At 42.0% G+C, this 10351-nt stretch overlaps 1 long non-coding RNA gene across 1 annotated transcript; it reads left to right on the forward strand.

Moving 5' to 3' along the window:
- Positions 1-583: 583 nt before the first annotated feature.
- On the forward strand, positions 584-8879 carry LOC134858613 (uncharacterized). Its single transcript, XR_010164987.1, has 3 exons — positions 584-748; positions 3458-3560; positions 8811-8879. It is a non-coding gene; the product is annotated as an uncharacterized LOC134858613 (long non-coding RNA).
- Positions 8880-10351: the final 1472 nt, after the last annotated feature.

Here is a 10351-nt window from a genome sequence, read left to right on the forward strand (position 1 = left end):
CTTCTGTTCATCATGGCACCACTCCTCCTTTTCCCGCTGTCCCTCTCCTCTCTTTTCATCTTTCAAACACACCATGCTCTGACCGTCCCGCCTAATCTTAGCGCTGTAGTATTATGAGACGAAAAACAAACGACACACACACACACACACACACACACACACACACACACACGCGCGCCAGGAGTTTAGCGGGTTGTGGACCACCAGCCAATAACAACATATGCCCCTCTCCTCTCCAGATTAATGGGAGCATGTTAATATTACTGTACAGTCGGTGAGGGAGGGATAGGGGCAAGGAGTAGGAGGGGGTGTTGTATGAAAGGTAGAGGGAGAGTGTAAGAGCCTTGCAGACAGACGAGAATCAGAGGGAAGCACGAAGCAGGAGGAATGAGAGCAAGTCTGCAAGAAGATGAGGTTGAGAGTAAGTGTTGGAAAGAGAAGGAAAGATGGAAGACTGGAGGCGGGAAACAGCCAAAGAAGCGAGGACATAACAACCATAGAAAAATGTGTGTGTTTGCTTTATTGCAGTGGCCCCACCTACCCCTCCATCCTGTTAAAGAGGCACAGTCCTAAGGAGGAGGGGTAGGATCCCCTCCCTCAGCCACTGACACACACACATGCTCTCTCTGGCTCACACACACACACACACTCTGCTCCGTGAGGGAGCAGTCGCTGAAGAGCTCTGGATAGACCATGCGAGGTTCTGCAGGTGTCCCACCCTTCTCTCATCACACAGATGCTTTAGAAGGTACTATTTCCATTTGTTTCCTTTCATTTCTGCGATTTCGCCCAAGTCTTCTTGAGTTTTATCAGGTCTGCAGTTTCTCCTTAGCTAGCAGATTTTGTCTCTTCGCTTTTTAGAGTAATTTGTGAGCGTCTGCTGCTTATACGTGTGTGTGAGATTGCATGTGCGTTAGTGTGAGACTGGATGCATGGTTGTTTACAAGCTCTGATGTAGCCGCAGACCTGACAACTTTAGAAGAGTGGTTTCTGTTAGCTGCATGTGATTGAGCTTGACTTTATTTATTTAGATGTAATTCCCTTTTTCAAACAGATTTAACGGACTTCACGGCTTCGGCTGATTGTAAGATTACTAAGTTGGGGTTTTTTTTGTATTTGTGCTCAACTGTGAAGGGTGGAGATGGAAAAAACGCGCATGAATACTCTGTGTACAGCCTATATATGCGTATTCATGATGTTTTGGTACAGGCTTTCAAATCAAATCTAGTAAAAAAGCATGGAGGAAATTTTACAAGCCAGGTATTATGTTTTTTTGGAAGTGATAGTACACATAAGACTTGAGTGTGTGAATAAGAGGAAGTTTTTCCTGTGTTTAGTGGTTCTGACAGAATATACAGTGAGTTGTGGCCTGCATATTGTTTGTCTTTTCATCATAAAAGAGTCGATTTATTTGTCACATAAAAACTTAAATAGTCCAAGGCTGAAATGTATTGTATTCATTGATAGAGGAAAATAAGGGAAATGGCAGTGAGAAAGGCTTGTAATCCTAAAACGTGGAGTGAGGAAGGGAGCACATGTCTCTCGTGTAACGTGCTGTATGGGCGACGACCCAATACACCCCTCTTCTGTTCATAGTACAGATGGAGGTACAGGAGCAGCACTCTTCTAACATATTGATACTAATTTTTACTATGGACATTTGATTTCTAAAAGCTACAGTATCTTAAGTTTCAAATTTGATATAATTCTACAACATCTATTTTATTTATTTTGATATTTACAGTGATGACGAGGCTAAATGCTCGTCTTATTATTTGTTTGTCTTCCCCGACTTGGGCTCACTTGCGCTCCTTATGTGTTTGTTCAGGAAGATAATGACCGTACGTTCTGTAAATCAGCAGAGTTATAACAATGCGAACTCTTCAGGACCGCCTTGCTCTGAATCCATGGAATTCAAAATGCATCCAGGTCACTGCATCCCTGTTTGGAAATGGCATTGGTGACATCATTTGTTCAAACAGACCTGACATATAACCTCCAAATCCATCCTGCTAAATCTGTTCCTTCCACTATATCTCCCCCCATCTCTTTCTTTAGCTCATCCTTTTGGTTTAAAGCAGTGTTCTCTTCCCCCGTTTGTTTTCGGCCTGTATTGACCTGTTAATAGTATTATCCTCAGAGCGTGTGGCAGGGCCAGGGTCACATCCCTCTAGGGTTTGGATGGTCAGCCCTCTGGCCACAGTTTGGTCAGAAAGCAGCCAATAGGACCTAAGCTGTGGTCATCCTTCAATCTAGCCTCCTTTCACAGCAGAGGTCGAACGAGTCAAAGGGTAATAAGTTTAACCCCTTGAGGGGTGAGAAGTCAGAGGTCACAAACAAGGCAATAGGGAGAAGGTTTGCATCATCAATCAGTGGCACTCCTGGTTATATCTCCGCGTATCGATGGCACATCCTCCTTTCAAACGATCTCATTTGCATTGCTCTCTAAACACAAAGGGCCGTCATTATGATCATCATGTAAATGGGATGGAAAAAAAGCATTTGTTTTGTGAAAAGGCTGTGTGGTGTCAGATGTTGATACAGCTTGTACAATAATCCATTTTTAACCTTTCTTCTGATTAATATTGCAAAATGATTGCGCTGCTCAGTCGAATTCTCCTTAGGAAAAAAAATCTCTTTGCAAGACTCGGGTGTTTTGTTTTATTTTTATTACTACCTTGAATGTTTGTTCATGCTTATAATTTGATAAATTATAGAAAATATAGCCACTAATATACTTATTTTTTCAAAATGGAGTTTGTTTGTTTGTTTGTTTGTAGCTCTTGCATGCTACACCCTAAATACATGGTGCATTGAACGTGACCCGCTGAAAACCAAGGACTCTATCAATATTTTGTTGTGATCGCTTGTTAGGGAAAAACTGCAATGATCGTGTTATGGTGGCTTTATGCGAATGATCAAAGATTTATTTTTAGGGGTGTGGCCGTTTTAGTGCTTTCGCACAATGTTGTGCTCGTATATCTTGGCCTCACAGGTGTCTTTAAATACATTTAATTACTCAGCCTTTGAGAGGAGGTTACCAATATAATCACCAACATGATAGTGTGACTTTCTTTCATGTTCGGACTGCAGATGAGCAAGTGTATCCCTCCTTGTAAATCTGAAATGGTGCTGTGCTGATGTTTCAGCATCTCCCAGAGGTCTCCTCTCCCTGGCTGATGTTAGCGATGTGTCAGCATTAAGCTAGGCCTGCATGCTCGGCTGTTGGGCTGTGGTGGCGACCGGCCCAGCCTGGCCAGAAGCCAAACCAGACATGTCTTTGCACCAGACAATAGAGACGTGACAGTATCAAGAATTTGGGGAAAAATCTGCCCATGCAGTATTGTGGATCCATACTACCAGCAAAGTACAATGATATATATATATTATGCACATCCCTGAAGGATGAAAAAATTAAAGATTTTTCCCCCCTGTTTTTTTCTTTTGGTTTCAACAGTGTATCCTGAAGCAGGATGAACGAGCGGAGGGGGCAGAGGAGGAAAGAAGTCATGCAACAAAGATCCCAGGTTGACTCCAGAAGAGGATGAGGTACATGCATGGTATGTCCTTTCTGTCATTTGTGCCACCATGACAGACCTGAAGTGTAATACACTAAGGAAGGCTACACGTTCCATATATAGGTTGGGGTGTATAAATGTTGAGACTGAGTCCACCATAGGATGTGTGCATGCCATTTAGTGTGTGAATAAGAGAGATGTACATGTTGCTCAGTCAGCTATTGCACCGACAGAGGCCATCAATCACAAACGCGTTGTGAGCCGCATTGCTCTTTTCCTGGTCCCTCAAGTCCTTTTCTCGGGGCCGGAATTACACAGCACTTTACCTGCAACACTGCATTTTTCTGGACTTGTGTCTTAACCCTGCACCGTAACTCAAGCAACACATTTGTGCGGTGCCATGTCTTTTTAAACTATGCCTAGAGGTGAAATTGTAGGGTGTGAGTTATAAATCAGGCACATATACACTGTTTCTAGCAGCTCTTTGATGCTGTAGTTGCAGTAAAGGTGGAAGTCTGTAATGTTCCTGGCTCCCACGCTGGATTAAAACACCGGTATGAGTACAGCGTATGTTATTGAAGGCCCTTTCCTTGCTGCACCTTCTCCTTTATTAGCCTCAAAACGATGCTTCACCGACCGCTTGACATCTCGTTTCCCTGCAGGTACCTGATGTCAGCTGTTAAAGAGCTCTACATGCGCCTCACCCTCATCAAATACCTGTTTCTTTTCTCTTTATGTTTGACAAATACTTTCAACAGGCACATTTCTTATTTACCGTCTTCCTAAACTCCCCCATTCTTAGTTAGGAATTATGTAGAAAACTAGAAAAATATTTTATCACACTAAGCAAAGTCACAATCGAATGAACTAAAGCTCTATGGTACGGGCAAAAGCCAACTGTATTTGATAGATGGACGTAAAGGCCTTGGGCTTTGGATAAGACATGAGGGTGAGTAAGCTGACTGCTCTGTGCATTTTGCAATACTGGCGGCGGTTGCGGAGAGCGTGTGATAATCAGCAGGTGGACTGGTTATTGTTGTGATAAGAGCAGGTGATCGATCATGCTGTCAAGGTCTTGTTTTCCAGACATAGTTTGATCAGCTGAAAGGTTCACTTCATGTTTCTTCCCTGAACTACAATAGTGGCGAACTTAAATGTGGGGAAAAAAGCAAACCGTATACTTAAATAGGAGCCATTTAGGTTGAGTACATTTCTTAGGTGTATACAGTCTTTAAGTGTGCATACTATATTTTAATTGTTGTTTCTCCTCTTAAAATGTATAGAGCATCAGCAAATAAGTAGAGAAAAGTATACAAATAAATAAAATGTTTATTTTTATAGTGAAGAAGTGTCTATTAAGACACCTACAGAAGTTCCCTGTACGAGTGTGGCTAGAAACCTGCTCTAACTGAAGTGATGTGTTGCCCGGGTTGTCAAGAAATGCTCTCAGTAAAGGTCACATATTACTGCTTGTTATGTTGTGATGCGGTCTATAAAATAGCCAATAACTGACCCTGTGAAACATGCACTAATTAGAATGTTTTGTCAAGGGTTTTATTCTCACGATTTGGAAATATGCCATTTCAAGAAATATCAAATAATCCTTCAGACTGTTCATGGATCAGTGAAACTACGCACTTTTTATTCACACATATTAAACCTTGTACATGCAGACCTTGATTGACAAACCAAAGATTATATATCAATGTAGTTCCTTCTTCTTATGTTGGGGTCTGCAAGTCTGAAATTCTACCCCCATATTCCGAGGTGAGCCATGTGCTAACACTGAGGCGAACAGTAGGCCACACACAGTAGTACACCCACACAATGGTGCAGTTAGGCTACTTGTTACATACAGTGAAAACAACCTAATGATAAAGATTTCTGAAGTTAAATATTGCACCCCTTGTTTCTGTGAGTCAGAAATACCATAGGAAGTGATTCCTTTTCAAATTCATTAAGGGAGCTTATTAAAGGTGGCCCTTTGAAGAGCGTAGGGAGATATGTTATAGGAGGATATTCTTTTCGGTAGATTCAATTTATCATGCTATTAAAAAAGAGTTACTCCTTCAGGTAATGTTTGCTAATACTGCATTTCAGTAAGGAGGGAACTTGATAAGACGGTGAGGCCTCCTCCAGTGCCGTCTGTTAAATCAAGGTGATGAACGGGGACCTTGAAATGACCAGAGGGCTATAGCACAATGCTCCCTGGGAAAAGGCCAGTCCTCCACTGGGCCTAAATCGACTCCCCACTCATTTACATGAGACATAAATTCACATTTTAAATTGCTGAAAATTGCTCGGGTGGCTGATACACTGGGGCATATGAAATTATAATTGTAGTCAGCCGCGTGTGTGTGTGTGTGTGTGGGTGATATAAGACTGAAGAGATGTGCGGAGGAATTATGTGTCCAATAACCGAGATGGGATGTAAATATGGTCAGGACAGTCAGTAGTTAGATGTGCTATCGGCCCATTTCACCCAGGACTGCAGTGCAGGGCTAAATGGCAGACAGGCCCTCAGCGAAACCAATAGCAAATCAAACCTGGTCTCCACACGACCATGGAGAAGGGTTGCTTAAGAAATGATAGCTAGTGTAAATCAAGTGTTGCCGCTAATGATAATTGTTATTATTGATCAATCTGCTTATTAATTTCCTGATTATCACTTGGTCTGTATAAATGTCAAAAATATAGTAAGAAGTCTAAGATGATGTCTTCAAAAAAAGAAATCTTCAGACGCTTCAATTGTCTGACCAACAGTCCGAAAATCAAAATGGATCAGTGAACTCTCACCTTGAAGAGGATTGAAAATGTCTAGTGCTCTTGCTTAAAAGAGACCTTAGTAATTAAAAAAAAAAGTTGCTGCTTGGCCAATTAATCGACCAATCATTGCGACCCTAAGGAATAAAAAAATGGTGTATGAATGCATTCATTAAAAAAATAACTAGAAATGTGAAAGACTGAATCAGAATTGAATCAGTGATAATATGTTTAGTTTAATACATTTCTTCTTCAGTCCTTTTATGTTTTACGTGGCATAAATGGCTTGGACAGTTGCATTTTAATGCCTTTCACTATGCCAAAGACTTTTGTGCCCCCTCCTCATCCTACTATCGCTCTTTCCCTCCCTTTCTTAGTGCATTTTTTTTTTCTTTCACCTCTACAGTGTTCCTCCTCTAATGGAAAGGCTGGAACAAATACACATGTCACATCACTTCATGGAGATCCCAATTGTTTTTAGCCAGTGTACAGAAGTCTTCGGGTTGCCTGTGTTTCTCAGTATGGCCTCAAATACAGAAACACTACCCCGCATTATTTCAGACAACTCTTGCACACCATGCTGCCAATGCACTCAGATTTAAAGACTGTACAATGTACATTTGCAGTCCTCTCACCCTCACACTATTTTTTTTCTATATGAATCTCAGCACATGTCATTCAGTCCAAGCTGAACCATCAACAAACAGCACAATATGGCTCAGCAGGACGCCCCTTACAAACCTGTTTCATAAATTGGGCTGTACTGTCCATTGTATCGACTTCCTTTGATAATTTACCTCCAACTGATACAATGCGTCAGTCTTTTTGTTAGGGGAAGACAATAACTGGTGCAGCGAAGGTCCAGGGCCTTAATGAAGTGCTAAAGCTACCGGGCACAAAGGTCGATTTTTGCTCTAACATTAGATGACAGCTAACGGAGCAGACAATGCTGTGAAAGTCTGGGGACTAAAGTTCATATGCTGATATCATTATTTTATTGTTCAGATTGTGTGTGGAAGTCAGTAAAGCGTAAAACAAATTTGTTGAAAACTGAATTTTGAAATGGCCATTGACCAGTCACAGTGAGAGACTAACGGACGAAAACAATGAGTTGTGGATTAAATTGGTTGTCAGTGTCAGACCAGTAGGAAGTTCAGGACCCTAACCTTCCCATGCCATCTCTATATGGTACAGTACAGGGTATGTGTAGCACTGTTGAAGTTAAACTTCACAGAGAAAAAGTTTCTTAATTGAGTACGAACTGGTAATTTGTAGTTATAGAGAAGCAAAGACACTTCAGGGGTCACCAGTATAAGTGTAGATTCACCATTTCGTCCTACTCACTCTTAACTTCCTCCCGTCCAGTGGTCTGCCTGCTCTGCTCTTTATTTTTTAAGTTAAAGACACGGCTGGTGGAAACCCCCGACAGGTGTGGGCAGAAAGAGATGCAACATAAAATCATTTAGGTCTCTTATGGTCATTAATCATATTTACAAATAAATAAATTCTCCCTTAACAGCTAAAATTGCATGATTTCTTTATGCTAAACTGTTGGGGGACAGGTCGGGGGGGCCTCATGATGTTGGGACAGATGGCATTTAGCTCTAGCTGTGCCGAGCTCAGTGGGACCCAAAGCTTAAGAGGTTAGGCCTGTCAAAACCACTCTGTTCATTCACCGGCTAACAAAGTGTGGACTGTCAGCCTGTTCCGTTTAATAAACTTAAGATTTTTCTTTTGTCAGCGCCTGAGCAACACTTAGCAACTCGATGACCTGAATATCCCAACATGCGTCGAGGCTCAATGGAGAAGATCACACCTCTGGCCAAAGACTTTCCAAAATGTGTGGTCAGCAAAACTGCAACAGCTCTCAGTGTATTGTTTATTATAAACAAAAAAAGGTTTGGTCGAGGGGTTTCCTTAGCAAGATGTATGAATGACCATGATAAATATGTGGATATTTATCAAACTTATAAAGACATTGTTTAAATCCAACATTAAATCATTGTGTCAAGGGTAGAAGACCTTACACTATAGTTTGTATCTTTATATTTATGAAGCACTAATGCAGCAACTTCCAGCATAAATATAGCATCAGGCCTTTTTGGGAACTTTGCACTTTTTAAAATCGTTTACAGACTAGACATGAAACACTGGGAAAGTAAAGGGGATTGCATGGAGGACAATCAGACCAGTGTCTTTGTGGTTATATGGTATTCATCCTAAACGCCACATATTCTGCATTTTTATGCTAAGCGTTGAATGAAGTCTGTATAAACTGAAAATTCAATCATCCTATTTCCCCACAAGAGGGAGACATACTGTAACAGAGGGATCCTGACCATACTGTACATGTCCTACACAGGATTACACTACTAATCTGCACTCCAAAGGCCTGAAGCACAATAAATATACACATTTTGTCAGAATATCTTTAACTGTCACATGTTCAAGCCAAATTGTAAAGCTAATATGTTTGATTTCTCCATCTTGTCCCCCCCACCCCTCTCCACTTTCTCTCAATTTGTTCAGTGTTTGGTGGGGTCAAGGGCTGAGGGCTGGTGAGTGCTGACCTGAGCGAGAGGCCGGATGACATCTGACCTCTGACTGGGTGTACGGCTGACCCTGGAGGATACAGCTCAACAATGGGAGGCACGTGCCTTGTCCTTGTCTCCATGGTAACATAGGACCTTTTGGTATGGTGTGGGGGTGGGGGTCAATGCTTGGTCTTTATCCTGATCAGTGCTAACCGTCTGCTGCCAATTTACTCTTATGGATATAAACACTAACCACGACAGAGCAGCTGGGCACGAGTGAGGGATCTGAAGGCTGACTGGGTAATCTCTGCAGGCAACTGTGATGGTGCTTTATATTCTCACAATCACCTGGAGAGATTCTGCAGTTTATGCCTTAAAAACTCAATAACATAAACCCTGTTGTATTGTCTGGGCAACAAATCTCCTTTCTCACCTTAGTGTGTTCTGCAACATGTCAGGAGGAGACCAAATTGTTTACCAAAGGTTAGCTCAAAAACTGCCTACGTGAAACAGTGATCAAAGAGGATTTCACGCTGTAGCTTAAGGTAATGATCGTTGCACAATAGACGAGATGTTGCCATGTGACACTTTTGCTTAATCTTTTTATGCCTCATTATTACAAGTCAAAACAGTAAGGGGTTGTTTAAGAGCAGAGAAAGGGGAAGATTATTGAATTACAGTCCTGAATGAGTGCCAACAGGTGCAGTCCACCTGGGAGAAAACGCGTTTCACAGTTTATACTCTTTGATGCTGTGCAAGCTGCACGCTCACCACAGACATTCACTACCACCCTGATCCTACAGTCTTGCTGCCGTCTCTCTAACAAAATACTATACAAAAGATGCACCAAATACTACTCATTAGATTCCATGTCGTATATCATGTAATATTTGACACATCTGCATTTGTTTCTTCCCTGCTGCTACCAACCCTCTTGTCCCTGGCCTGAGTCTTTCCCCCCGCTCCGACCCCTCCACCACCTCTGCTTCTCCTGTCTCATCCCTTTCTCCTTGCGATCTGCTGTGTTTTGGTGAAATCTCAGCTGGCAACTGTGAGTCGTTCACTAGCTGCTCTCACAATGGCCTCTGGGATTATGCTAAACGCAGCGCCTCGGTTGCTCTCCCCATCGACCGGCGTCAGCGACGCCCTTTGGAGCCCACAGGAAAGAGATGGAGGGCTCTCAATGAAGATGTCACTACAATTACACAAGCGCATTTCACAGGCACCCTCTTGGTCTACTCTACCTCCTTTGCGTCCCCCTTCCCCACTTTAAAAAAAAATCTTTTGATGTGCAGCCTCATCCTTGCAGTTCTTTCATAATGCATGCCTATCTTGAATTTGCATGAATTCACTTTCCAGATGCCTCTGCTGCCATCTTGACTTACAATGATGTGTACTGTACAGTATTGTCTATTGAATTATTCTAGCATGCAAAGAATAATAATGTGTTGTTTTACTTTTTGTATCAACTCATTATTAAGAGATATTGCAGCAGATCAGAATGTGCTATTGAGCTTGTATTGCCCCAGCAGGGAC

The sequence above is a fragment of the Eleginops maclovinus genome, chromosome 22 (assembly GCF_036324505.1).
Source record: "Eleginops maclovinus isolate JMC-PN-2008 ecotype Puerto Natales chromosome 22, JC_Emac_rtc_rv5, whole genome shotgun sequence".
Taxonomy (NCBI): Eukaryota; Metazoa; Chordata; class Actinopteri; order Perciformes; family Eleginopidae; genus Eleginops; species Eleginops maclovinus.